The sequence below is a fragment of the Phyllobates terribilis genome, unplaced genomic scaffold, assembly GCF_046119375.1.
Source record: "Phyllobates terribilis strain yellow unplaced genomic scaffold, ASM4611937v1 Scaffold_5__5_contigs__length_657084704, whole genome shotgun sequence".
Classification (NCBI taxonomy): Eukaryota; Metazoa; Chordata; class Amphibia; order Anura; family Dendrobatidae; genus Phyllobates; species Phyllobates terribilis.
The window spans coordinates 99,360,395-99,386,288 of record NW_027362765.1 but is presented as its reverse complement, the minus strand read 5'-3'; the positions used below and the strand labels follow the sequence as shown (position 1 = coordinate 99,386,288).

Below are 25,894 nucleotides of genomic sequence, written 5' to 3'. Positions count from 1 at the left end.
ATTATATTGTGCAGCTTATCTCACCACCTGTAGTTATTTAGGTGAAAGCTCCAAAATGCTTGCCTAATATGTCTGTTTATCCAAAAGGAAGTAAAAAGGGAGAGCTAGAAAGATAGCATTGCATCACATTACATGGCAATGCAATGCACAGTTGCTGAAGTTGAACCAAAATGAGCTTGTAATCTGGCTTCTGCAACTTTGAACATGAAAAATCCAATGAGGAGAAGAAAAGCAAAGCCAAAGAGTCCATCCCAAAATCCGACAAACAAGCAAAATGAACAAAAAACATTGAATTCAATTCTTTCTGATTTTAGAAACTGCATTAAAGAAGGGGTGCACCGGTCCTGAAGATACTGCAATACCAGGTCAATGCGTGGAGTGGACAGAGCAAGCTCTTTTTCCATCTCCCTGTTCTAAAAATCCATTTAATATATGGTCCCCAGATAGGGGACGTATCAGATATTAAACTGATAAGAACAGATACTACACTTGATCTTAGCCAAAAGGCCGAGAAGCGATAACCAGAATTGGTTTCAAACTACGGAGCCACCCAAGGATCCTGAAAAGTCCATTTGTGGAGATGAGCTCCTGGACTCCCGTTAAGAAGACATGTTGTCAACCTCTAGATCCCTTACATGCCTGCACTTTTCGGCTTGCTGCTGCTGCAATCCACGCGTTTTAGATCTGCATAACTCCACCTCTTTAAACACAGCACCTTCACCCCCTGCTGTTCCCACCCGCCTCAACACCGTTGGAAGGGAGGAGAACCAATTAAGGCGGGGGGTGGGGTGGAACGAGCAGCTGTCTACCCTTAGCAGGAGGGCTCCTGATTACATACCTCTCCTGCTGCTGCTGCTGCTGGCTGTCCAGCAGCAGACTGAAGGTGGCTGCTGCTGTGCACAGGTATATAAAGGCTCAGAGCCTATTATGACACGCGCAGCCAGCGTTCCATTGCCACATTCCATCTACTGCAGGCAGGATACCTGGCTGGCTGAATGTCGCTGAGAAGCTCAAAGAGACCGCCATAAGCAACAGTTTAACAGAATGCCACAGACTAATCAACCAAACTTTTTGGGTTGGGTTCTCTTTTATAGTCTGCAGGCATTAAATGAAAGAAGTCAGTGTTCCAGCAGAAGGAGACAACGTTTCAGAAAAGGCATTGTAGCAAACCAAAAAAGAAATTTTAAGCGCAGCAGAGTAACCAGCGCACATACCTGTTAGCTCAGGTGAGTTTAAAAGGCTGCTGTTGATAACAAGGGCATTTGCTAAATAGATGGTGTGTGTGCAACAATATACTGAAAGGTCAATTATATTGTGCAGCTTATCTCACCACCTGTAGTTATTTAGGTGAAAGCTCCAAAATGCTTGCCTAATATGTCTGTTTATCCAAAAGGAAGTAAAAAGGGAGAGCTAGAAAGATAGCATTGCATCACATTACATGGCAATGCAATGCACAGTTGCTGAAGTTGAACCAAAATGAGCTTGTAATCTGGCTTCTGCAACTTTGAACATGAAAAATCCAATGAGGAGAAGAAAAGCAAAGCCAAAGAGTCCATCCCAAAATCCGACAAACAAGCAAAATGAACAAAAAACATTGAATTCAATTCTTTCTGATTTTAGAAACTGCATTAAAGAAGGGGTGCACCGGTCCTGGAGATACTGCAATACCAGGTCAATGCGTGGAGTGGACAGAGCAAGCTCTTTTTCCATCTCCCTGTTCTAAAAATCCATTTAATATATGGTCCCCAGATAGGGGACGTATCAGATATTAAACTGATAAGAACAGATTTTTTTTTTTTTTTTTTTTTTTTTTTTTAAAACCTATTCAGGTTAAAATTAAAGTCCACTCCACAGTCCTCTTCTCCCCAAAGGGAGACAAGACGTGGACTCCAACTTAAATCATCATCAGGTTTTGGTACTTTTAATGTCAGAAAAAAAAATTACAAAAATACAACAATACTTACAAAGAAAGAAATGTTTCAGAACCTGAATGGATACCAAAAAAATAAAAATTAAATTATAACTGTATTAACAACAGTAATAACATCAAGTAAAATACTTGTAACCATTATCAAAAGCATGAACCCCAACCCAACTCAGAACCTTAAGGGACAAATCTTCAACCCTTGATGCTGAAAAAACTTGTTTCGATACACCATCTGGTATTCTATATTTCACACAAAAAACATTTTTATCTCTTATTAGTTCTTTCCTAACATTCTCTATAAGATAGTCCAAACGTTTCTCATCATACAACTTACGGTACAACCGGTTAAAATATTCTGCATTCTTTATAAACATAGGTTGTTGAAAAACAACTATATTTTCTTCCATTGCCACCTCCACTTCCTGTTCCTTTCTCTTTTCTTGCTTTTTAACCTTACCACGGCCAGTTCCCTGACTTACACCTCCCATTTCACTCTCTACCCTATCCCCCCAATCTACTCTTGTTTTCTCCATCTCCCTCTGCACTCCTACAGGTTTGCTTTCTTTTCCCTTTACCACCAACACCTTTTCTACACTTTCCTCCTTTCTCTCTACCAAAACCTTTTTAACCACTACCTCCTTCTCTTTATTTCTTTTCCTCTTTGGGCAATTCTTAAAAACATGCGTATCTTCCTGACACAAGTTGCACTTCCTCCGATCTTTACAATCCTTTGACTCATGATCACCTTTTTTGCAAAAACCACATACACCACCCGAACAATTTTCCTTTCCATGCCCGTATTGACGACAAACTCGACAAAAAGTGGGTATACCACTGAAAAAAATATCACCATTTATATTACCCAACTTAAACCTAGCTGGGGGAAGCAACACAGTCCCCTGCTCATCTTCTTTGAAACGGACCAAAAATTTCCACTTCGAAGTCCAAAAACCAAATTCATTATAAATCTTCCCTTTTGGTGTTACTGACAAACAAAAAAACTCCAAAAATGTAAGAACATCCTCTTCGTCCACCAATGGAGAGTACATTTTAACAATGATCCATTTATCTCTAACGGGGAAGTGTGGCATTACACTTATCCCCTCCATTCTTTTATCCTGGCTTGCAGTCATTTTCCTTAGATATCCTTCAAAAAAAAACTTTGTCAACAAAAACTATATCATAAACACCCCTCCTGGGGTAGTCCATTATCGCCAACACTTCTTCTGTCTTCAAACCAAAAAGATCCACAAGAACTTGACTCATCACATACCTAAAATCCTTTTGATCTCGAAAGTTCTCCTGAACAACCAAACGAATAGAATTCTGCACCTTAGCGAATTCAGGCACATGATCTTCCTCTCCTTCATGTGATGCTGCAGACATCTTCTTCACAAACAGTTTCTCCTCTTCTCAATAGAAACCTTCAACACCGAAGTGCCAGGTAGATGATCGCCTCCCGTTGCCCGGGGACTAATCCGACTCCCTAATAGCAGCAGGGAGGTGAAGCCCTGCTGAAAAACAGAGCGATCCCCCCAGGCCAAGGAGCCGGGTACCCCGAGCACCTCTCAGCCAAGACCAAGGCAGCAGCCGCTAGATCACTGCACTTGACCTTAGCCAAAAGGCCGAGAAGCGATAACCAGAATTGGTTTCAAACTACGGAGCCACCCAAGGATCCTGAAAAGTCCATTTGTGGAGATGAGCTCATGGACTCCCGTTAAGAAGACATGTTGTCAACCTCTAGATCCCTTACATGCCTGCACTTTTCGGCTTGCTGCTGCTGCAATCCACGCGTTTTAGATCTGCATAACTCCACCTCTTTAAACACAGCACCTTCACCCCCTGCTGTTCCCACCCGCCTCAACACCGTTGGAAGGGAGGAGAACCAATTAAGGCGGGGGGTGGGGTGGAACGAGCAGCTGTCTACCCTTAGCAGGAGGGCTCCTGATTACATACCTCTCCTGCTGCTGCTGCTGCTGGCTGTCCAGCAGCAGACTGAAGGTGGCTGCTGCTGTGCACAGGTATATAAAGGCTCAGAGCCTATTATGACACGCGCAGCCAGCGTTCCATTGCCACATTCCATCTACTGCAGGCAGGATACCTGGCTGGCTGAATGTCGCTGAGAAGCTCACAGAGACCGCCATAAGCAAAAGTTTAACAGAATGCCACAGACTAATCAACCAAACTTTTTGGGTTGGGTTCTCTTTTATAGTCTGCAGGCATTAAATGAAAGAAGTCAGTGTTCCAGCAGAAGGAGACAACGTTTCAGAAAAGGCATTGTAGCAAACCAAAAAAGAAATTTTAAGCGCAGCAGAGTAACCAGCGCACATACCTGTTAGCTCAGGTGAGTTTAAAAGGCTGCTGTTGATAACAAGGGCATTTGCTAAATAGATGGTGTGTGTGCAACAATATACTGAAAGGTCAATTATATTGTGCAGCTTATCTCACCACCTGTAGTTATTTAGGTGAAAGCTCCAAAATGCTTGCCTAATATGTCTGTTTATCCAAAAGGAAGTAAAAAGGGAGAGCTAGAAAGATAGCATTGCATCACATTACATGGCAATGCAATGCACAGTTGCTGAAGTTGAACCAAAATGAGCTTGTAATCTGGCTTCTGCAACTTTGAACATGAAAAATCCAATGAGGAGAAGAAAAGCAAAGCCAAAGAGTCCATCCCAAAATCCGACAAACAAGCAAAATGAACAAAAAACATTGAATTCAATTCTTTCTGATTTTAGAAACTGCATTAAAGAAGGGGTGCACCGGTCCTGGAGATACTGCAATACCAGGTCAATGCGTGGAGTGGACAGAGCAAGCTCTTTTTCCATCTCCCTGTTCTAAAAATCCATTTAATATATGGTCCCCAGATAGGGGACGTATCAGATATTAAACTGATAAGAACAGATACTACACTTGATCTTAGCCAAAAGGCCGAGAAGCGATAACCAGAATTGGTTTCAAACTACGGAGCCACCCAAGGATCCTGAAAAGTCCATTTGTGGAGATGAGCTCCTGGACTCCCGTTAAGAAGACGTGTTGTCAACCTCTAGATCCCTTACATGCCTGCACTTTTCGGCTTGCTGCTGCTGCAATCCACGCGTTTTAGATCTGCATAACTCCACCTCTTTAAACACAGCACCTTCACCCCCTGCTGTTCCCACCCGCCTCAACACCGTTGGAAGGGAGGAGAACCAATTAAGGCGGGGGGTGGGGTGGAACGAGCAGCTGTCTACCCTTAGCAGGAGGGCTCCTGATTACATACCTCTCCTGCTGCTGCTGCTGCTGGCTGTCCAGCAGCAGACTGAAGGTGGCTGCTGCTGTGCACAGGTATATAAAGGCTCAGAGCCTATTATGACACGCGCAGCCAGCGTTCCATTGCCACATTCCATCTACTGCAGGCAGGATACCTGGCTGGCTGAATGTCGCTGAGAAGCTCACAGAGACCGCCATAAGCAACAGTTTAACAGAATGCCACAGACTAATCAACCAAACTTTTTGGGTTGGGTTCTCTTTTATAGTCTGCAGGCATTAAATGAAAGAAGTCAGTGTTCCAGCAGAAGGAGACAACGTTTCAGAAAAGGCATTGTAGCAAACCAAAAAAGAAATTTTAAGCGCAGCAGAGTAACCAGCGCACATACCTGTTAGCTCAGGTGAGTTTAAAAGGCTGCTGTTGATAACAAGGGCATTTGCTAAATAGATGGTGTGTGTGCAACAATATACTGAAAGGTCAATTATATTGTGCAGCTTATCTCACCACCTGTAGTTATTTAGGTGAAAGCTCCAAAATGCTTGCCTAATATGTCTGTTTATCCAAAAGGAAGTAAAAAGGGAGAGCTAGAAAGATAGCATTGCATCACATTACATGGCAATGCAATGCACAGTTGCTGAAGTTGAACCAAAATGAGCTTGTAATCTGGCTTCTGCAACTTTGAACATGAAAAATCCAATGAGGAGAAGAAAAGCAAAGCCAAAGAGTCCATCCCAAAATCCGACAAACAAGCAAAATGAACAAAAAACATTGAATTCAATTCTTTCTGATTTTAGAAACTGCATTAAAGAAGGGGTGCACCGGTCCTGGAGATACTGCAATACCAGGTCAATGCGTGGAGTGGACAGAGCAAGCTCTTTTTCCATCTCCCTGTTCTAAAAATCCATTTAATATATGGTCCCCAGATAGGGGACGTATCAGATATTAAACTGATAAGAACAGATTTTTTTTTTTTTTTTTTTTTTTTTTTTTTTAAAAACCTATTCAGGTTAAAATTAAAGTCCACTCCACAGTCCTCTTCTCCCCAAAGGGAGACAAGACGTGGACTCCAACTTAAATCATCATCAGGTTTTGGTACTTTTAATGTCAGAAAAAAAAATTACAAAAATACAACAATACTTACAAAGAAAGAAATGTTTCAGAACCTGAATGGATACCAAAAAAATAAAAATTAAATTATAACTGTATTAACAACAGTAATAACATCAAGTAAAATACTTGTAACCATTATCAAAAGCATGAACCCCAACCCAACTCAGAACCTTAAGGGACAAATCTTCAACCCTTGATGCTGAAAAAACTTGTTTCGATACACCATCTGGTATTCTATATTTCACACAAAAAACATTTTTATCTCTTATTAGTTCTTTCCTAACATTCTCTATAAGATAGTCCAAACGTTTCTCATCATACAACTTACGGTACAACCGGTTAAAATATTCTGCATTCTTTATAAACATAGGTTGTTGAAAAACAACTATATTTTCTTCCATTGCCACCTCCACTTCCTGTTCCTTTCTCTTTTCTTGCTTTTTAACCTTACCACGGCCAGTTCCCTGACTTACACCTCCCATTTCACTCTCTACCCTATCCCCCCAATCTACTCTTGTTTTCTCCATCTCCCTCTGCACTCCTACAGGTTTGCTTTCTTTTCCCTTTACCACCAACACCTTTTCTACACTTTCCTCCTTTCTCTCTACCAAAACCTTTTTAACCACTACCTCCTTCTCTTTATTTCTTTTCCTCTTTGGGCAATTCTTAAAAACATGCGTATCTTCCTGACACAAGTTGCACTTCCTCCGATCTTTACAATCCTTTGACTCATGATCACCTTTTTTGCAAAAACCACATACACCACCCGAACAATTTTCCTTTCCATGCCCGTATTGACGACAAACTCGACAAAAAGTGGGTATACCACTGAAAAAAATATCACCATTTATATTACCCAACTTAAACCTAGCTGGGGGAAGCAACACAGTCCCCTGCTCATCTTCTTTGAAACGGACCAAAAATTTCCACTTCGAAGTCCAAAAACCAAATTCATTATAAATCTTCCCTTTTGGTGTTACTGACAAACAAAAAAACTCCAAAAATGTAAGAACATCCTCTTCGTCCACCAATGGAGAGTACATTTTAACAATGATCCATTTATCTCTAACGGGGAAGTGTGGCATTACACTTATCCCCTCCATTCTTTTATCCTGGCTTGCAGTCATTTTCCTTAGATATCCTTCAAAAAAAAACTTTGTCAACAAAAACTATATCATAAACACCCCTCCTGGGGTAGTCCATTATCGCCAACACTTCTTCTGTCTTCAAACCAAAAAGATCCACAAGAACTTGACTCATCACATACCTAAAATCCTTTTGATCTCGAAAGTTCTCCTGAACAACCAAACGAATAGAATTCTGCACCTTAGCGAATTCAGGCACATGATCTTCCTCTCCTTCATGTGATGCTGCAGACATCTTCTTCACAAACAGGTTCTCCTCTTCTCAATAGAAACCTTCAACACCGAAGTGCCAGGTAGATGATCGCCTCCCGTTGCCCGGGGACTAATCCGACTCCCTAATAGCAGCAGGGAGGTGAAGCCCTGCTGAAAAACAGAGCGATCCCCCCAGGCCAAGGAGCCGGGTACCCCGAGCACCTCTCAGCCAAGACCAAGGCAGCAGCCGCTAGATCACTGCACTTGATCTTAGCCAAAAGGCCGAGAAGCGATAACCAGAATTGGTTTCAAACTACGGAGCCACCCAAGGATCCTGAAAAGTCCATTTGTGGAGATGAGCTCCTGGACTCCCGTTAAGAAGACATGTTGTCAACCTCTAGATCCCTTACATGCCTGCACTTTTCGGCTTGCTGCTGCTGCAATCCACGCGTTTTAGATCTGCATAACTCCACCTCTTTAAACACAGCACCTTCACCCCCTGCTGTTCCCACCCGCCTCAACACCGTTGGAAGGGAGGAGAACCAATTAAGGCGGGGGGTGGGGTGGAACGAGCAGCTGTCTACCCTTAGCAGGAGGGCTCCTGATTACATACCTCTCCTGCTGCTGCTGCTGCTGGCTGTCCAGCAGCAGACTGAAGGTGGCTGCTGCTGTGCACAGGTATATAAAGGCTCAGAGCCTATTATGACACGCGCAGCCAGCGTTCCATTGCCACATTCCATCTACTGCAGGCAGGATACCTGGCTGGCTGAATGTCGCTGAGAAGCTCACAGAGACCGCCATAAGCAACAGTTTAACAGAATGCCACAGACTAATCAACCAAACTTTTTGGGTTGGGTTCTCTTTTATAGTCTGCAGGCATTAAATGAAAGAAGTCAGTGTTCCAGCAGAAGGAGACAACGTTTCAGAAAAGGCATTGTAGCAAACCAAAAAAGAAATTTTAAGCGCAGCAGAGTAACCAGCGCACATACCTGTTAGCTCAGGTGAGTTTAAAAGGCTGCTGTTGATAACAAGGGCATTTGCTAAATAGATGGTGTGTGTGCAACAATATACTGAAAGGTCAATTATATTGTGCAGCTTATCTCACCACCTGTAGTTATTTAGGTGAAAGCTCCAAAATGCTTGCCTAATATGTCTGTTTATCCAAAAGGAAGTAAAAAGGGAGAGCTAGAAAGATAGCATTGCATCACATTACATGGCAATGCAATGCACAGTTGCTGAAGTTGAACCAAAATGAGCTTGTAATCTGGCTTCTGCAACTTTGAACATGAAAAATCCAATGAGGAGAAGAAAAGCAAAGCCAAAGAGTCCATCCCAAAATCCGACAAACAAGCAAAATGAACAAAAAACATTGAATTCAATTCTTTCTGATTTTAGAAACTGCATTAAAGAAGGGGTGCACCGGTCCTGGAGATACTGCAATACCAGGTCAATGCGTGGAGTGGACAGAGCAAGCTCTTTTTCCATCTCCCTGTTCTAAAAATCCATTTAATATATGGTCCCCAGATAGGGGACGTATCAGATATTAAACTGATAAGAACAGATACTACACTTGATCTTAGCCAAAAGGCCGAGAAGCGATAACCAGAATTGGTTTCAAACTACGGAGCCACCCAAGGATCCTGAAAAGTCCATTTGTGGAGATGAGCTCCTGGACTCCCGTTAAGAAGACATGTTGTCAACCTCTAGATCCCTTACATGCCTGCACTTTTCGGCTTGCTGCTGCTGCAATCCACGCGTTTTAGATCTGCATAACTCCACCTCTTTAAACACAGCACCTTCACCCCCTGCTGTTCCCACCCGCCTCAACACCGTTGGAAGGGAGGAGAACCAATTAAGGCGGGGGGTGGGGTGGAACGAGCAGCTGTCTACCCTTAGCAGGAGGGCTCCTGATTACATACCTCTCCTGCTGCTGCTGCTGCTGGCTGTCCAGCAGCAGACTGAAGGTGGCTGCTGCTGTGCACAGGTATATAAAGGCTCAGAGCCTATTATGACACGCGCAGCCAGCGTTCCATTGACACATTCCATCTACTGCAGGCAGGATACCTGGCTGGCTGAATGTCGCTGAGAAGCTCACAGAGACCGCCATAAGCAACAGTTTAACAGAATGCCACAGACTAATCAACCAAACTTTTTGGGTTGGGTTCTCTTTTATAGTCTGCAGGCATTAAATGAAAGAAGTCAGTGTTCCAGCAGAAGGAGACAACGTTTCAGAAAAGGCATTGTAGCAAACCAAAAAAGAAATTTTAAGCGCAGCAGAGTAACCAGCGCACATACCTGTTAGCTCAGGTGAGTTTAAAAGGCTGCTGTTGATAACAAGGGCATTTGCTAAATAGATGGTGTGTGTGCAACAATATACTGAAAGGTCAATTATATTGTGCAGCTTATCTCACCACCTGTAGTTATTTAGGTGAAAGCTCCAAAATGCTTGCCTAATATGTCTGTTTATCCAAAAGGAAGTAAAAAGGGAGAGCTAGAAAGATAGCATTGCATCACATTACATGGCAATGCAATGCACAGTTGCTGAAGTTGAACCAAAATGAGCTTGTAATCTGGCTTCTGCAACTTTGAACATGAAAAATCCAATGAGGAGAAGAAAAGCAAAGCCAAAGAGTCCATCCCAAAATCCGACAAACAAGCAAAATGAACAAAAAACATTGAATTCAATTCTTTCTGATTTTAGAAACTGCATTAAAGAAGGGGTGCACCGGTCCTGGAGATACTGCAATACCAGGTCAATGCGTGGAGTGGACAGAGCAAGCTCTTTTTCCATCTCCCTGTTCTAAAAATCCATTTAATATATGGTCCCCAGATAGGGGACGTATCAGATATTAAACTGATAAGAACAGATTTTTTTGATTGAAGCTGCATCCAAGGCACTGAAAAATGTGACCGAAGTCACACCAAAACAGCGCACGAGGCGAGGATTCATGTGGACCCTTCCCGGAGGAGAGGGTCCCCAATAAACCATCCCCATCCCTCCGAGCCAGAAGGCCACAGCGAGGGTCAGGGATCTCCGATGCTCTCCCTAGCCGAAGCCGGAGGAGAGCCGTTTTCGTGCTCCCAGCTTCCATCTAGGCTGCCACCCTAGTGGAGCTGGAGCCTGTGTTGGTTTCTCAGCCCAAAGCTGACCGGACCTCCGACCGGGTTTATAAAAATTCCCCTTCCTAGCCCGGAGGCCAGGAATAGGGGGGATTGCTCAGAAAGTATGATTGGCAAAGGTGCGGCGTGCTACGAAGCCAAGTCTTTCTGGGGTTCCCAGTCCCAGTAAGCTTGGACTCCCACCAGGGCGCCTACTCCTGGGGCACATTGCTCCAAAGCCCTCACACTTACCCAGCCTAGTGATTTCGATCCTGGAGGGCCATGTTTTCCATCAGATAACTCTATGAGCCACCTGGCGTACTAACAAGTGCACCAAACCAGTGTGTAATATGCATCAATTTACTAGGGCAGCCCAAGGACAAAACTGCCTTTTCAAAAGATACTACACTTGATCTTAGCCAAAAGGCCGAGAAGCGATACTACACTTGATCTTAGCCAAAAGGCCGAGAAGCGATAACCAGAATTGGTTTCAAACTACGGAGCCACCCAAGGATCCTGATAAGTCCATTTGTGGAGATGAGCTCCTGGACTCCCGTTAAGAAGACATGTTGTCAACCTCTAGATCCCTTACATGCCTGCACTTTTCGGCTTGCTGCTGCTGCAATCCACGCGTTTTAGATCTGCATAACTCCACCTCTTTAAACACAGCACCTTCACCCCCTGCTGTTCCCACCCGCCTCAACACCGTTGGAAGGGAGGAGAACCAATTAAGGCGGGGGGTGGGGTGGAACGAGCAGCTGTCTACCCTTAGCAGGAGGGCTCCTGATTACATACCTCTCCTGCTGCTGCTGCTGCTGGCTGTCCAGCAGCAGACTGAAGGTGGCTGCTGCTGTGCACAGGTATATAAAGGCTCAGAGCCTATTATGACACACGCAGCCAGCGTTCCATTGCCACATTCCATCTACTGCAGGCAGGATACCTGGCTGGCTGAATGTCGCTGAGAAGCTCACAGAGACCGCCATAAGCAACAGTTTAACAGAATGCCACAGACTAATCAACCAAACTTTTTGGGTTGGGTTCTCTTTTATAGTCTGCAGGCATTAAATGAAAGAAGTCAGTGTTCCAGCAGAAGGAGACAACGTTTCAGAAAAGGCATTGTAGCAAACCAAAAAAGAAATTTTAAGCGCAGCAGAGTAACCAGCGCACATACCTGTTAGCTCAGGTGAGTTTAAAAGGCTGCTGTTGATAACAAGGGCATTTGCTAAATAGATGGTGTGTGTGCAACAATATACTGAAAGGTCAATTATATTGTGCAGCTTATCTCACCACCTGTAGTTATTTAGGTGAAAGCTCCAAAATGCTTGCCTAATATGTCTGTTTATCCAAAAGGAAGTAAAAAGGGAGAGCTAGAAAGATAGCATTGCATCACATTACATGGCAATGCAATGCACAGTTGCTGAAGTTGAACCAAAATGAGCTTGTAATCTGGCTTCTGCAACTTTGAACATGAAAAATCCAATGAGGAGAAGAAAAGCAAAGCCAAAGAGTCCATCCCAAAATCCGACAAACAAGCAAAATGAACAAAAAACATTGAATTCAATTCTTTCTGATTTTAGAAACTGCATTAAAGAAGGGGTGCACCGGTCCTGGAGATACTGCAATACCAGGTCAATGCGTGGAGTGGACAGAGCAAGCTCTTTTTCCATCTCCCTGTTCTAAAAATCCATTTAATATATGGTCCCCAGATAGGGGACGTATCAGATATTAAACTGATAAGAACAGATACTACACTTGATCTTAGCCAAAAGGCCGAGAAGCGATAACCAGAATTGGTTTCAAACTATGGAGCCACCCAAGGATCCTGAAAAGTCCATTTGTGGAGATGAGCTCCTGGACTCCCGTTAAGAAGACATGTTGTCAACCTCTAGATCCCTTACATGCCTGCACTTTTCGGCTTGCTGCTGCTGCAATCCACACGTTTTAGATCTGCATAACTCCACCTCTTTAAACACAGCACCTTCACCCCCTGCTGTTCCCACCCGCCTCAACACCGTTGGAAGGGAGGAGAACCAATTAAGGCGGGGGGTGGGGTGGAACGAGCAGCTGTCTACCCTTAGCAGGAGGGCTCCTGATTACATACCTCTCCTGCTGCTGCTGCTGCTGGCTGTCCAGCAGCAGACTGAAGGTGGCTGCTGCTGTGCACAGGTATATAAAGGCTCAGAGCCTATTATGACACGCGCAGCCAGCGTTCCATTGCCACATTCCATCTACTGCAGGCAGGATACCTGGCTGGCTGAATGTCGCTGAGAAGCTCACAGAGACCGCCATAAGCAACAGTTTAACAGAATGCCACAGACTAATCAACCAAACTTTTTGGGTTGGGTTCTCTTTTATAGTCTGCAGGCATTAAATGAAAGAAGTCAGTGTTCCAGCAGAAGGAGACAACGTTTCAGAAAAGGCATTGTAGCAAACCAAAAAAGAAATTTTAAGCGCAGCAGAGTAACCAGCGCACATACCTGTTAGCTCAGGTGAGTTTAAAAGGCTGCTGTTGATAACAAGGGCATTTGCTAAATAGATGGTGTGTGTGCAACAATATACTGAAAGGTCAATTATATTGTGCAGCTTATCTCACCACCTGTAGTTATTTAGGTGAAAGCTCCAAAATGCTTGCCTAATATGTCTGTTTATCCAAAAGGAAGTAAAAAGGGAGAGCTAGAAAGATAGCATTGCATCACATTACATGGCAATGCAATGCACAGTTGCTGAAGTTGAACCAAAATGAGCTTGTAATCTGGCTTCTGCAACTTTGAACATGAAAAATCCAATGAGGAGAAGAAAAGCAAAGCCAAAGAGTCCATCCCAAAATCCGACAAACAAGCAAAATGAACAAAAAACATTGAATTCAATTCTTTCTGATTTTAGAAACTGCATTAAAGAAGGGGTGCACCGGTCCTGGAGATACTGCAATACCAGGTCAATGCGTGGAGTGGACAGAGCAAGCTCTTTTTCCATCTCCCTGTTCTAAAAATCCATTTAATATATGGTCCCCAGATAGGGGACGTATCAGATATTAAACTGATAAGAACAGATACTACACTTGATCTTAGCCAAAAGGCCGAGAAGCGATAACCAGAATTGGTTTCAAACTATGGAGCCACCCAAGGATCCTGAAAAGTCCATTTGTGGAGATGAGCTCCTGGACTCCCGTTAAGAAGACATGTTGTCAACCTCTAGATCCCTTACATGCCTGCACTTTTCGGCTTGCTGCTGCTGCAATCCACACATTTTAGATCTGCATAACTCCACCTCTTTAAACACAGCACCTTCACCCCCTGCTGTTCCCACCCGCCTCAACACCGTTGGAAGGGAGGAGAACCAATTAAGGCGGGGGGTGGGGTGGAACGAGCAGCTGTCTACCCTTAGCAGGAGGGCTCCTGATTACATACCTCTCCTGCTGCTGCTGCTGCTGGCTGTCCAGCAGCAGACTGAAGGTGGCTGCTGCTGTGCACAGGTATATAAAGGCTCAGAGCCTATTATGACATGCGCAGCCAGCGTTCCATTGCCACATTCCATCTACTGCAGGCAGGATACCTGGCTGGCTGAATGTCGCTGAGAAGCTCACAGAGACCGCCATAAGCAACAGTTTAACAGAATGCCACAGACTAATCAACCAAACTTTTTGGGTTGGGTTCTCTTTTATAGTCTGCAGGCATTAAATGAAAGAAGTCAGTGTTCCAGCAGAAGGAGACAACGTTTCAGAAAAGGCATTGTAGCAAACCAAAAAAGAAATTTTAAGCGCAGCAGAGTAACCAGCGCACATACCTGTTAGCTCAGGTGAGTTTAAAAGGCTGCTGTTGATAACAAGGGCATTTGCTAAATAGATGGTGTGTGTGCAACAATATACTGAAAGGTCAATTATATTGTGCAGCTTATCTCACCACCTGTAGTTATTTAGGTGAAAGCTCCAAAATGCTTGCCTAATATGTCTGTTTATCCAAAAGGAAGTAAAAAGGGAGAGCTAGAAAGATAGCATTGCATCACATTACATGGCAATGCAATGCGCAGTTGCTGAAGTTGAACCAAAATGAGCTTGTAATCTGGCTTCTGCAACTTTGAACATGAAAAATCCAATGAGGAGAAGAAAAGCAAAGCCAAAGAGTCCATCCCAAAATCCGACAAACAAGCAAAATGAACAAAAAACATTGAATTCAATTCTTTCTGATTTTAGAAACTGCATTAAAGAAGGGGTGCACCGGTCCTGGAGATACTGCAATACCAGGTCAATGCGTGGAGTGGACAGAGCAAGCTCTTTTTCCATCTCCCTGTTCTAAAAATCCATTTAATATATGGTCCCCAGATAGGGGACGTATCAGATATTAAACTGATAAGAACAGATACTACACTTGATCTTAGCCAAAAGGCCGAGAAGCGATAACCAGAATTGGTTTCAAACTACGGAGCCACCCAAGGATCCTGAAAAGTCCATTTGTGGAGATGAGCTCCTGGACTCCCGTTAAGAAGACATGTTGTCAACCTCTAGATCCCTTACATGCCTGCACTTTTCGGCTTGCTGCTGCTGCAATCCACGCGTTTTAGATCTGCATAACTCCACCTCTTTAAACACAGCACCTTCACCCCCTGCTGTTCCCACCCGCCTCAACACCGTTGGAAGGGAGGAGAACCAATTAAGGCGGGGGGTGGGGTGGAACGAGCAGCTGTCTACCCTTAGCAGGAGGGCTCCTGATTACATACCTCTCCTGCTGCTGCTGCTGGCTGTCCAGCAGCAGACTGAAGGTGGCTGCTGCTGTGCACAGGTATATAAAGGCTCAGAGCCTATTATGACACGCGCAGCCAGCGTTCCATTGCCACATTCCATCTAATGCAGGCAGGATACCTGGCTGGCTGAATGTCGCTGAGAAGCTCACAGAGACCGCCATAAGCAACAGTTTAACAGAATGCCACAGACTAATCAACCAAACTTTTTGGGTTGGGTTCTCTTTTATAGTCTGCAGGCATTAAATGAAAGAAGTCAGTGTTCCAGCAGAAGGAGACAACGTTTCAGAAAAGGCATTGTAGCAAACCAAAAAAGAAATTTTAAGCGCAGCAGAGTAACCAGCGCACATACCTGTTAGCTCAGGTGAGTTTAAAAGGCTGCTGTTGATAACAAGGGCATTTGCTAAATAGATGGTGTGTGTGCAACAATATACTGAAAGGTCAATTATATTGTGCAGCTTATCTCACCACCTGTAGTTATTTAGGTGAAAGCTCCAAAATGCTTGCCTAATATGTCTGTTTATCCAAAAGGAAGTAAAAAGGGAGAGCTAGAAAGATAGCATTGCATCACATTACATGGCAATGCAATGCACAGTTGCTGAAGTTGAACCAAAATGAGCTTGTAATCTGGCTTCTGCAACTTTGAACATGAAAAATCCAATGAGGAGAAGAAAAGCAAAGCCAAAGAGTCCATCCCAAAATCCGACAAACAAGCAAAATGAACAAAAAACATTGAATTCAATTCTTTCTGATTTTAGAAACTGCATTAAAGAAGGGGTGCACCGGTCCTGGAGATGCTGCAATACCAGGTCAATGCGTGGAGTGGACAGAGCAAGCTCTTTTTCCATCTCCCTGTTCTAAAAATCCATTTAATATATGGTCCCCAGATAGGGGACGTATCAGATATTAAACTGATAAGAACAGATACTACACTTGATCTTAGCCAAAAGGCCGAGAAGCGATAACCAGAATTGGTTTCAAACTACGGAGCCACCCAAGGATCCTGAAAAGTCCATTTGTGGAGATGAGCTCCTGGACTCCCGTTAAGAAGACATGTTGTCAACCTCTAGATCCCTTACATGCCTGCACTTTTCGGCTTGCTGCTGCTGCAATCCACGCGTTTTAGATCTGCATAACTCCACCTCTTTAAACACAGCACCTTCACCCCCTGCTGTTCCCACCCGCCTCAACACCGTTGGAAGGGAGGAGAACCAATTAAGGCGGGGGGTGGGGTGGAACGAGCAGCTGTCTACCCTTAGCAGGAGGGCTCCTGATTACATACCTCTCCTGCTGCTGCTGCTGCTGGCTGTCCAGAAGCAGACTGAAGGTGGCTGCTGCTGTGCACAGGTATATAAAGGCTCAGAGCCTATTATGACACGCGCAGCCAGCGTTCCATTGCCACATTCCATCTACTGCAGGCAGGATACCTGGCTGGCTGAATGTCGCTGAGAAGCTCACAGAGACCGCCATAAGCAACAGTTTAACAGAATGCCACAGACTAATCAACCAAACTTTTTGGGTTGGGTTCTCTTTTATAGTCTGCAGGCATTAAATGAAAGAAGTCAGTGTTCCAGCAGAAGGAGACAACGTTTCAGAAAAGGCATTGTAGCAAACCAAAAAAGAAATTTTAAGCGCAGCAGAGTAACCAGCGCACATACCTGTTAGCTCAGGTGAGTTTAAAAGGCTGCTGTTGATAACAAGGGCATTTGCTAAATAGATGGTGTGTGTGCAACAATATACTGAAAGGTCAATTATATTGTGCAGCTTATCTCACCACCTGTAGTTATTTAGGTGAAAGCTCCAAAATGCTTGCCTAATATGTCTGTTTATCCAAAAGGAAGTAAAAAGGGAGAGCTAGAAAGATAGCATTGCATCACATTACATGGCAATGCAATGCACAGTTGCTGAAGTTGAACCAAAATGAGCTTGTAATCTGGCTTCTGCAACTTTGAACATGAAAAATCCAATGAGGAGAAGAAAAGCAAAGCCAAAGAGTCCATCCCAAAATCCGACAAACAAGCAAAATGAACAAAAAACATTGAATTCAATTCTTTCTGATTTTAGAAACTGCATTAAAGAAGGGGTGCACCGGTCCTGGAGATACTGCAATACCAGGTCAATGCGTGGAGTGGACAGAGCAAGCTCTTTTTCCATCTCCCTGTTCTAAAAATCCATTTAATATATGGTCCCCAGATAGGGGACGTATCAGATATTAAACTGATAAGAACAGATACTACACTTGATCTTAGCCAAAAGGCCGAGAAGCGATAACCAGAATTGGTTTCAAACTACGGAGCCACCCAAGGATCCTGAAAAGTCCATTTGTGGAGATGAGCTCCTGGACTCCCGTTAAGAAGACATGTTGTCAACCTCTAGATCCCTTACATGCCTGCACTTTTCGGCTTGCTGCTGCTGCAATCCACGCGTTTTAGATCTGCATAACTCCACCTCTTTAAACACAGCACCTTCACCCCCTGCTGTTCCCACCCACCTCAACACCGTTGGAAGGGAGGAGAACCAATTAAGGCGGGGGGTGGGGTGGAACGAGCAGCTGTCTACCCTTAGCAGGAGGGCTCCTGATTACATACCTCTCCTGCTGCTGCTGCTGGCTGTCCAGCAGCAGACTGAAGGTGGCTGCTGCTGTGCACAGGTATATAAAGGCTCAGAGCCTATTATGACACGCGCAGCCAGCGTTCCATTGCCACATTCCATCTACTGCAGGCAGGATACCTGGCTGGCTGAATGTCGCTGAGAAGCTCACAGAGACCGCCATAAGCAACAGTTTAACAGAATGCCACAGACTAATCAACCAAACTTTTTGGGTTGGGTTCTCTTTTATAGTCTGCAGGCATTAAATGAAAGAAGTCAGTGTTCCAGCAGAAGGAGACAACGTTTCAGAAAAGGCATTGTAGCAAACCAAAAAAGAAATTTTAAGCGCAGCAGAGTAACCAGCGCACATACCTGTTAGCTCAGGTGAGTTTAAAAGGCTGCTGTTGATAACAAGGGCATTTGCTAAATAGATGGTGTGTGTGCAACAATATACTGAAAGGTCAATTATATTGTGCAGCTTATCTCACCACCTGTAGTTATTTAGGTGAAAGCTCCAAAATGCTTGCCTAATATGTCTGTTTATCCAAAAGGAAGTAAAAAGGGAGAGCTAGAAAGATAGCATTGCATCACATTACATGGCAATGCAATGCACAGTTGCTGAAGTTGAACCAAAATGAGCTTGTAATCTGGCTTCTGCAACTTTGAACATGAAAAATCCAATGAGGAGAAGAAAAGCAAAGCCAAAGAGTCCATCCCAAAATCCGACAAACAAGCAAAATGAACAAAAAACATTGAATTCAATTCTTTCTGATTTTAGAAACTGCATTAAAGAAGGGGTGCACCGGTCCTGGAGATACTGCAATACCAGGTCAATGCGTGGAGTGGACAGAGCAAGCTCTTTTTCCATCTCCCTGTTCTAAAAATCCATTTAATATATGGTCCCCAGATAGGGGACGTATCAGATATTAAACTGATAAGAACAGATACTACACTTGATCTTAGCCAAAAGGCCGAGAAGCGATAACCAGAATTGGTTTCAAACTACGGAGCCACCCAAGGATCCTGAAAAGTCCATTTGTGGAGATGAGCTCCTGGACTCCCGTTAAGAAGACATGTTGTCAACCTCTAGATCCCTTACATGCCTGCACTTTTCGGCTTGCTGCTGCTGCAATCCACGCGTTTTAGATCTGCATAACTCCACCTCTTTAAACACAGCACCTTCACCCCCTGCTGTTCCCACCCGCCTCAACACCGTTGGAAGGGAGGAGAACCAAGTAAGGCGGGGGGTGGGGTGGAACGAGCAGCTGTCTACCCTTAGCAGGAGGGCTCCTGATTACATACCTCTCCTGCTGCTGCTGCTGCTGGCTGTCCAGAAGCAGACTGAAGGTGGCTGCTGCTGTGCACAGGTATATAAAGGCTCAGAGCCTATTATGACACGCGCAGCCAGCGTTCCATTGCCACATTCCATCTACTGCAGGCAGGATACCTGGCTGGCTGAATGTCGCTGAGAAGCTCACAGAGACCGCCATAAGCAACAGTTTAACAGAATGCCACAGACTAATCAACCAAACTTTTTGGGTTGGGTTCTCTTTTATAGTCTGCAGGCATTAAATGAAAGAAGTCAGTGTTCCAGCAGAAGGAGACAACGTTTCAGAAAAGGCATTGTAGCAAACCAAAAAAGAAATTTTAAGCGCAGCAGAGTAACCAGCGCACATACCTGTTAGCTCAGGTGAGTTTAAAAGGCTGCTGTTGATAACAAGGGCATTTGCTAAATAGATGGTGTGTGTGCAACAATATACTGAAAGGTCAATTATATTGTGCAGCTTATCTCACCACCTGTAGTTATTTAGGTGAAAGCTCCAAAATGCTTGCCTAATATGTCTGTTTATCCAAAAGGAAGTAAAAAGGGAGAGCTAGAAAGATAGCATTGCATCACATTACATGGCAATGCAATGCACAGTTGCTGAAGTTGAACCAAAATGAGCTTGTAATCTGGCTTCTGCAACTTTGAACATGAAAAATCCAATGAGGAGAAGAAAAGCAAAGCCAAAGAGTCCATCCCAAAATCCGACAAACAAGCAAAATGAACAAAAAACATTGAATTCAATTCTTTCTGATTTTAGAAACTGCATTAAAGAAGGGGTGCACCGGTCCTGGAGATACTGCAATACCAGGTCAATGCGTGGAGTGGACAGAGCAAGCTCTTTTTCCATCTCCCTGTTCTAAAAATCCATTTAATATATGGTCCCCAGATAGGGGACGTATCAGATATTAAACTGATAAGAACAGATACTACACTTGATCTTAGCCAAAAGGCCGAGAAGCGATAACCAGAATTGGTTTCAAACTACGGAGCCACCCAAGGATCCTGAAAAGTCCATTTGTGGAGATGAGCTCCTGGACTCCCGTTAAGAAGACATGTTGTCAACCTCTAGATCCCTTACATGCCTGCACTTTTCGGCTTGCTGCTGCTGCAATCCACGCGTTTTAGATCTGCATAACTCCACCTCTTTAAACACAGCACCTTCACCCCCTGCTGTTCCCACCCGCCTCAACACCGTTGGAAGGGAGGAGAACCAATTAAGGCGGGGGGTGGGGTGGAACGAGCAGCTGTCTACCCTTAGCAGGAGGGCTCCTGATTACATACCTCTCCTGCTGCTGCTGGCTGTCCAGCAGCAGACTGAAGGTGGCTGCTGCTGTGCACAGGTATATAAAGGCTCAGAGCCTATTATGACACGCGCAGCCAGCGTTCCATTGCCACATTCCATCTACTGCAGGCAGGATACCTGGCTGGCTGAATGTCGCTGAGAAGCTCACAGAGACCGCCATAAGCAACAGTTTAACAGAATGCCACAGACTAATCAACCAAACTTTTTGGGTTGGGTTCTCTTTTATAGTCTGCAGGCATTAAATGAAAGAAGTCAGTGTTCCAGCAGAAGGAGACAACGTTTCAGAAAAGGCATTGTAGCAAACCAAAAAAGAAATTTTAAGCGCAGCAGAGTAACCAGCGCACATACCTGTTAGCTCAGGTGAGTTTAAAAGGCTGCTGTTGATAACAAGGGCATTTGCTAAATAGATGGTGTGTGTGCAACAATATACTGAAAGGTCAATTATATTGTGCAGCTTATCTCACCACCTGTAGTTATTTAGGTGAAAGCTCCAAAATGCTTGCCTAATATGTCTGTTTATCCAAAAGGAAGTAAAAAGGGAGAGCTAGAAAGATAGCATTGCATCACATTACATGGCAATGCAATGCACAGTTGCTGAAGTTGAACCAAAATGAGCTTGTAATCTGGCTTCTGCAACTTTGAACATGAAAAATCCAATGAGGAGAAGAAAAGCAAAGCCAAAGAGTCCATCCCCAAATCCGACAAACAAGCAAAATGAACAAAAAACATTGAATTCAATTCTTTCTGATTTTAGAAACTGCATTAAAGAAGGGGTGCACCGGTCCTGGAGATACTGCAATACCAGGTCAATGCGTGGAGTGGACAGAGCAAGCTCTTTTTCCATCTCCCTGTTCTAAAAATCCATTTAATATATGGTCCCCAGATAGGGGACGTATCAGATATTAAACTGATAAGAACAGATACTACACTTGATCTTAGCCAAAAGGCCGAGAAGCGATAACCAGAATTGGTTTCAAACTACGGAGCCACCCAAGGATCCTGAAAAGTCCATTTGTGGAGATGAGCTCCTGGACTCCCGTTAAGAAGACATGTTGTCAACCTCTAGATCCCTTACATGCCTGCACTTTTCGGCTTGCTGCTGCTGCAATCCACGCGTTTTAGATCTGCATAACTCCACCTCTTTAAACACAGCACCTTCACCCCCTGCTGTTCCCACCCGCCTCAACACCGTTGGAAGGGAGGAGAACCAATTAAGGCGGGGGGTGGGGTGGAACGAGCAGCTGTCTACCCTTAGCAGGAGGGCTCCTGATTACATACCTCTCCTGCTGCTGCTGCTGCTGGCTGTCCAGCAGCAGACTGAAGGTGGCTGCTGCTGTGCACAGGTATATAAAGGCTCAGAGCCTATTATGACACGCGCAGCCAGCGTTCCATTGCCACATTCCATCTACTGCAGGCAGGATACCTGGCTGGCTGAATGTCGCTGAGAAGCTCACAGAGACCGCCATAAGCAACAGTTTAACAGAATGCCACAGACTAATCAACCAAACTTTTTGGGTTGGGTTCTCTTTTATAGTCTGCAGGCATTAAATGAAAGAAGTCAGTGTTCCAGCAGAAGGAGACAACGTTTCAGAAAAGGCATTGTAGCAAACCAAAAAAGAAATTTTAAGCGCAGCAGAGTAACCAGCGCACATACCTGTTAGCTCAGGTGAGTTTAAAAGGCTGCTGTTGATAACAAGGGCATTTGCTAAATAGATGGTGTGTGTGCAACAATATACTGAAAGGTCAATTATATTGTGCAGCTTATCTCACCACCTGTAGTTATTTAGGTGAAAGCTCCAAAATGCTTGCCTAATATGTCTGTTTATCCAAAAGGAAGTAAAAAGGGAGAGCTAGAAAGATAGCATTGCATCACATTACATGGCAATGCAATGCACAGTTGCTGAAGTTGAACCAAAATGAGCTTGTAATCTGGCTTCTGCAACTTTGAACATGAAAAATCCAATGAGGAGAAGAAAAGCAAAGCCAAAGAGTCCATCCCAAAATCCGACAAACAAGCAAAATGAACAAAAAACATTGAATTCAATTCTTTCTGATTTTAGAAACTGCATTAAAGAAGGGGTGCACCGGTCCTGGAGATACTGCAATACCAGGTCAATGCGTGGAGTGGACAGAGCAAGCTCTTTTTCCATCTCCCTGTTCTAAAAATCCATTTAATATATGGTCCCCAGATAGGGGACGCATCAGATATTAAACTGATAAGAACAGATACTACACTTGATCTTAGCCAAAAGGCCGAGAAGCGATAACCAGAATTGGTTTCAAACTACGGAGCCACCCAAGGATCCTGAAAAGTCCATTTGTGGAGATGAGCTCCTGGACTCCCGTTAAGAAGACATGTTGTCAACCTCTAGATCCCTTACATGCCTGCACTTTTCGGCTTGCTGCTGCTGCAATCCACGCGTTTTAGATCTGCATAACTCCACCTCTTTAAACACAGCACCTTCACCCCCTGCTGTTCCCACCCGCCTCAACACCGTTGGAAGGGAGGAGAACCAATTAAGGCGGGGGGTGGGGTGGAACGAGCAGCTGTCTACCCTTAGCAGGAGGGCTCCTGATTACATACCTCTCCTGCTGCTGCTGCTGCTGGCTGTCCAGCAGCAGACTGAAGGTGGCTGCTGCTGTGCACAGGTATATAAAGGCTCAGAGCCTATTATGACACGCGCAGCCAGCGTTCCATTGCCACATTCCATCTACTGCAGGCAGGATACCTGGCTGGCTGAATGTCGCTGAGAAGCTCACAGAGACCGCCATAAGCAACAGTTTAACAGAATGCCACAGACTAATCAACCAAACTTTTTGGGTTGGGTTCTCTTTTATAGTCTGCAGGCATTAAATGAAAGAAGTCAGTGTTCCAGCAGAAGGAGACAACGTTTCAGAAAAGGCATTGTAGCAAACCAAAAAATAAATTTTAAGCGCAGCAGAGTAACCAGCGCACATACCTGTTAGCTCAGGTGAGTTTAAAAGGCTGCTGTTGATAACAAGGGCATTTGCTAAATAGATGGTGTGTGTGCAACAATATACTGAAAGGTCAATTATATTGTGCAGCTTATCTCACCACCTGTAGTTATTTAGGTGAAAGCTCCAAAATGCTTGCCTAATATGTCTGTTTATCCAAAAGGAAGTAAAAAGGGAGAGCTAGAAAGATAGCATTGCATCACATTACATGGCAATGCAATGCACAGTTGCTGAAGTTGAACCAAAATGAGCTTGTAATCTGGCTTCTGCAACTTTGAACATGAAAAATCCAATGAGGAGAAGAAAAGCAAAGCCAAAGAGTCCATCCCAAAATCCGACAAACAAGCAAAATGAACAAAAAACATTGAATTCAATTCTTTCTGATTTTAGAAACTGCATTAAAGAAGGGGTGCACCGGTCCTGGAGATACTGCAATACCAGGTCAATGCGTGGAGTGGACAGAGCAAGCTCTTTTTCCATCTCCCTGTTCTAAAAATCCATTTAATATATGGTCCCCAGATAGGGGACGTATCAGATATTAAACTGATAAGAACAGATACTACACTTGATCTTAGCCAAAAGGCCGAGAAGCGATAACCAGAATTGGTTTCAAACTACGGAGCCACCCAAGGATCCTGAAAAGTCCATTTGTGGAGATGAGCTCCTGGACTCCCGTTAAGAAGACATGTTGTCAACCTCTAGATCCCTTACATGCCTGCACTTTTCGGCTTGCTGCTGCTGCAATCCACGCGTTTTAGATCTGCATAACTCCACCTCTTTAAACACAGCACCTTCACCCCCTGCTGTTCCCACCCGCCTCAACACCGTTGGAAGGGAGGAGAACCAATTAAGGCGGGGGGTGGGGTGGAACGAGCAGCTGTCTACCCTTAGCAGGAGGGCTCCTGATTACATACCTCTCCTGCTGCTGCTGCTGTTGGCTGTCCAGCAGCAGACTGAAGGTGGCTGCTGCTGTGCACAGGTATATAAAGGCTCAGAGCCTATTATGACACGCGCAGCCAGCGTTCCATTGCCACATTCCATCTACTGCAGGCAGGATACCTGGCTGGCTGAATGTCGCTGAGAAGCTCACAGAGACCGCCATAAGCAACAGTTTAACAGAATGCCACAGACTAATCAACCAAACTTTTTGGGTTGGGTTCTCTTTTATAGTCTGCAGGCATTAAATGAAAGAAGTCAGTGTTCCAGCAGAAGGAGACAACGTTTCAGAAAAGGCATTGTAGCAAACCAAAAAAGAAATTTTAAGCGCAGCAGAGTAACCAGCGCACATACCTGTTAGCTCAGGTGAGTTTAAAAGGCTGCTGTTGATAACAAGGGCATTTGCTAAATAGATGGTGTGTGTGCAACAATATACTGAAAGGTCAATTATATTGTGCAGCTTATCTCACCACCTGTAGTTATTTAGGTGAAAGCTCCAAAATGCTTGCCTAATATGTCTGTTTATCCAAAAGGAAGTAAAAAGGGAGAGCTAGAAAGATAGCATTGCATCACATTACATGGCAATGCAATGCACAGTTGCTGAAGTTGAACCAAAATGAGCTTGTAATCTGGCTTCTGCAACTTTGAACATGAAAAATCCAATGAGGAGAAGAAAAGCAAAGCCAAAGAGTCCATCCCAAAATCCGACAAACAAGCAAAATGAACAAAAAACATTGAATTCAATTCTTTCTGATTTTAGAAACTGCATTAAAGAAGGGGTGCACCGGTCCTGGAGATACTGCAATACCAGGTCAATGCGTGGAGTGGACAGAGCAAGCTCTTTTTCCATCTCCCTGTTCTAAAAATCCATTTAATATATGGTCCCCAGATAGGGGACGTATCAGATATTAAACTGATAAGAACAGATACTACACTTGATCTTAGCCAAAAGGCCGAGAAGCGATAACCAGAATTGGTTTCAAACTACGGAGCTACCCAAGGATCCTGAAAAGTCCATTTGTGGAGATGAGCTCCTGGACTCCCGTTAAGTAGACATGTTGTCAACCTCTAGATCCCTTACATGCCTGCACTTTTCGGCTTGCTGCTGCTGCAATCCACGCGTTTTAGATCTGCATAACTCCACCTCTTTAAACACAGCACCTTCACCCCCTGCTGTTCCCACCCGCCTCAACACCGTTGGAAGGGAGGAGAACCAATTAAGGCGGGGGGTGGGGTGGAACGAGCAGCTGTCTACCCTTAGCAGGAGGGCTCCTGATTACATACCTCTCCTGCTGCTGCTGCTGCT

The 25,894-nt window shown here is 44.3% G+C and overlaps 17 non-coding genes and 1 pseudogene across 17 annotated transcripts; all 18 read right to left on the bottom strand.

Annotated features, from left to right (window-relative positions):
* Positions 1-328: 328 nt before the first annotated feature.
* Positions 329-519, bottom strand: LOC141149650 (U2 spliceosomal RNA). Its single transcript, XR_012245942.1, has one exon. It is a non-coding gene; the product is annotated as a U2 spliceosomal RNA (small nuclear RNA).
* A 1,115-nt stretch (positions 520-1,634) lies between these two features.
* Positions 1,635-1,825, bottom strand: LOC141150425 (U2 spliceosomal RNA). The gene has a single exon (XR_012246631.1). It is a non-coding gene; the product is annotated as a U2 spliceosomal RNA (small nuclear RNA).
* Positions 1,826-4,679: 2,854 nt separating this feature from the next.
* LOC141274312 (U2 spliceosomal RNA) lies at positions 4,680-4,870 on the bottom strand. The gene has a single exon (XR_012322593.1). It is a non-coding gene; the product is annotated as a U2 spliceosomal RNA (small nuclear RNA).
* A 1,115-nt stretch (positions 4,871-5,985) lies between these two features.
* LOC141150404 (U2 spliceosomal RNA) lies at positions 5,986-6,179 on the bottom strand. The gene has a single exon (XR_012246614.1). It is a non-coding gene; the product is annotated as a U2 spliceosomal RNA (small nuclear RNA).
* Positions 6,180-9,033: 2,854 nt separating this feature from the next.
* LOC141274311 (U2 spliceosomal RNA) lies at positions 9,034-9,224 on the bottom strand. The gene has a single exon (XR_012322592.1). It is a non-coding gene; the product is annotated as a U2 spliceosomal RNA (small nuclear RNA).
* A 1,115-nt stretch (positions 9,225-10,339) lies between these two features.
* On the bottom strand, positions 10,340-10,522 carry LOC141150204 (U2 spliceosomal RNA). The gene has a single exon (XR_012246469.1). It is a non-coding gene; the product is annotated as a U2 spliceosomal RNA (small nuclear RNA).
* A 524-nt stretch (positions 10,523-11,046) lies between these two features.
* LOC141150994 (U2 spliceosomal RNA) lies at positions 11,047-11,199 on the bottom strand (annotated as a pseudogene).
* Positions 11,200-12,314: 1,115 nt separating this feature from the next.
* LOC141274310 (U2 spliceosomal RNA) lies at positions 12,315-12,505 on the bottom strand. Its single transcript, XR_012322591.1, has one exon. It is a non-coding gene; the product is annotated as a U2 spliceosomal RNA (small nuclear RNA).
* A 1,115-nt stretch (positions 12,506-13,620) lies between these two features.
* LOC141274309 (U2 spliceosomal RNA) lies at positions 13,621-13,811 on the bottom strand. Its single transcript, XR_012322590.1, has one exon. It is a non-coding gene; the product is annotated as a U2 spliceosomal RNA (small nuclear RNA).
* A 1,115-nt stretch (positions 13,812-14,926) lies between these two features.
* Positions 14,927-15,117, bottom strand: LOC141274307 (U2 spliceosomal RNA). The gene has a single exon (XR_012322588.1). It is a non-coding gene; the product is annotated as a U2 spliceosomal RNA (small nuclear RNA).
* A 1,112-nt stretch (positions 15,118-16,229) lies between these two features.
* LOC141149644 (U2 spliceosomal RNA) lies at positions 16,230-16,420 on the bottom strand. Its single transcript, XR_012245935.1, has one exon. It is a non-coding gene; the product is annotated as a U2 spliceosomal RNA (small nuclear RNA).
* Positions 16,421-17,535: 1,115 nt separating this feature from the next.
* Positions 17,536-17,726, bottom strand: LOC141274306 (U2 spliceosomal RNA). The gene has a single exon (XR_012322587.1). It is a non-coding gene; the product is annotated as a U2 spliceosomal RNA (small nuclear RNA).
* Positions 17,727-18,838: 1,112 nt separating this feature from the next.
* On the bottom strand, positions 18,839-19,029 carry LOC141274305 (U2 spliceosomal RNA). Its single transcript, XR_012322586.1, has one exon. It is a non-coding gene; the product is annotated as a U2 spliceosomal RNA (small nuclear RNA).
* Positions 19,030-20,144: 1,115 nt separating this feature from the next.
* Positions 20,145-20,335, bottom strand: LOC141274304 (U2 spliceosomal RNA). Its single transcript, XR_012322585.1, has one exon. It is a non-coding gene; the product is annotated as a U2 spliceosomal RNA (small nuclear RNA).
* Positions 20,336-21,444: 1,109 nt separating this feature from the next.
* On the bottom strand, positions 21,445-21,635 carry LOC141274303 (U2 spliceosomal RNA). Its single transcript, XR_012322584.1, has one exon. It is a non-coding gene; the product is annotated as a U2 spliceosomal RNA (small nuclear RNA).
* A 1,115-nt stretch (positions 21,636-22,750) lies between these two features.
* Positions 22,751-22,941, bottom strand: LOC141149728 (U2 spliceosomal RNA). The gene has a single exon (XR_012246016.1). It is a non-coding gene; the product is annotated as a U2 spliceosomal RNA (small nuclear RNA).
* Positions 22,942-24,056: 1,115 nt separating this feature from the next.
* On the bottom strand, positions 24,057-24,247 carry LOC141274302 (U2 spliceosomal RNA). The gene has a single exon (XR_012322583.1). It is a non-coding gene; the product is annotated as a U2 spliceosomal RNA (small nuclear RNA).
* A 1,115-nt stretch (positions 24,248-25,362) lies between these two features.
* On the bottom strand, positions 25,363-25,553 carry LOC141274301 (U2 spliceosomal RNA). Its single transcript, XR_012322582.1, has one exon. It is a non-coding gene; the product is annotated as a U2 spliceosomal RNA (small nuclear RNA).
* Positions 25,554-25,894: the final 341 nt, after the last annotated feature.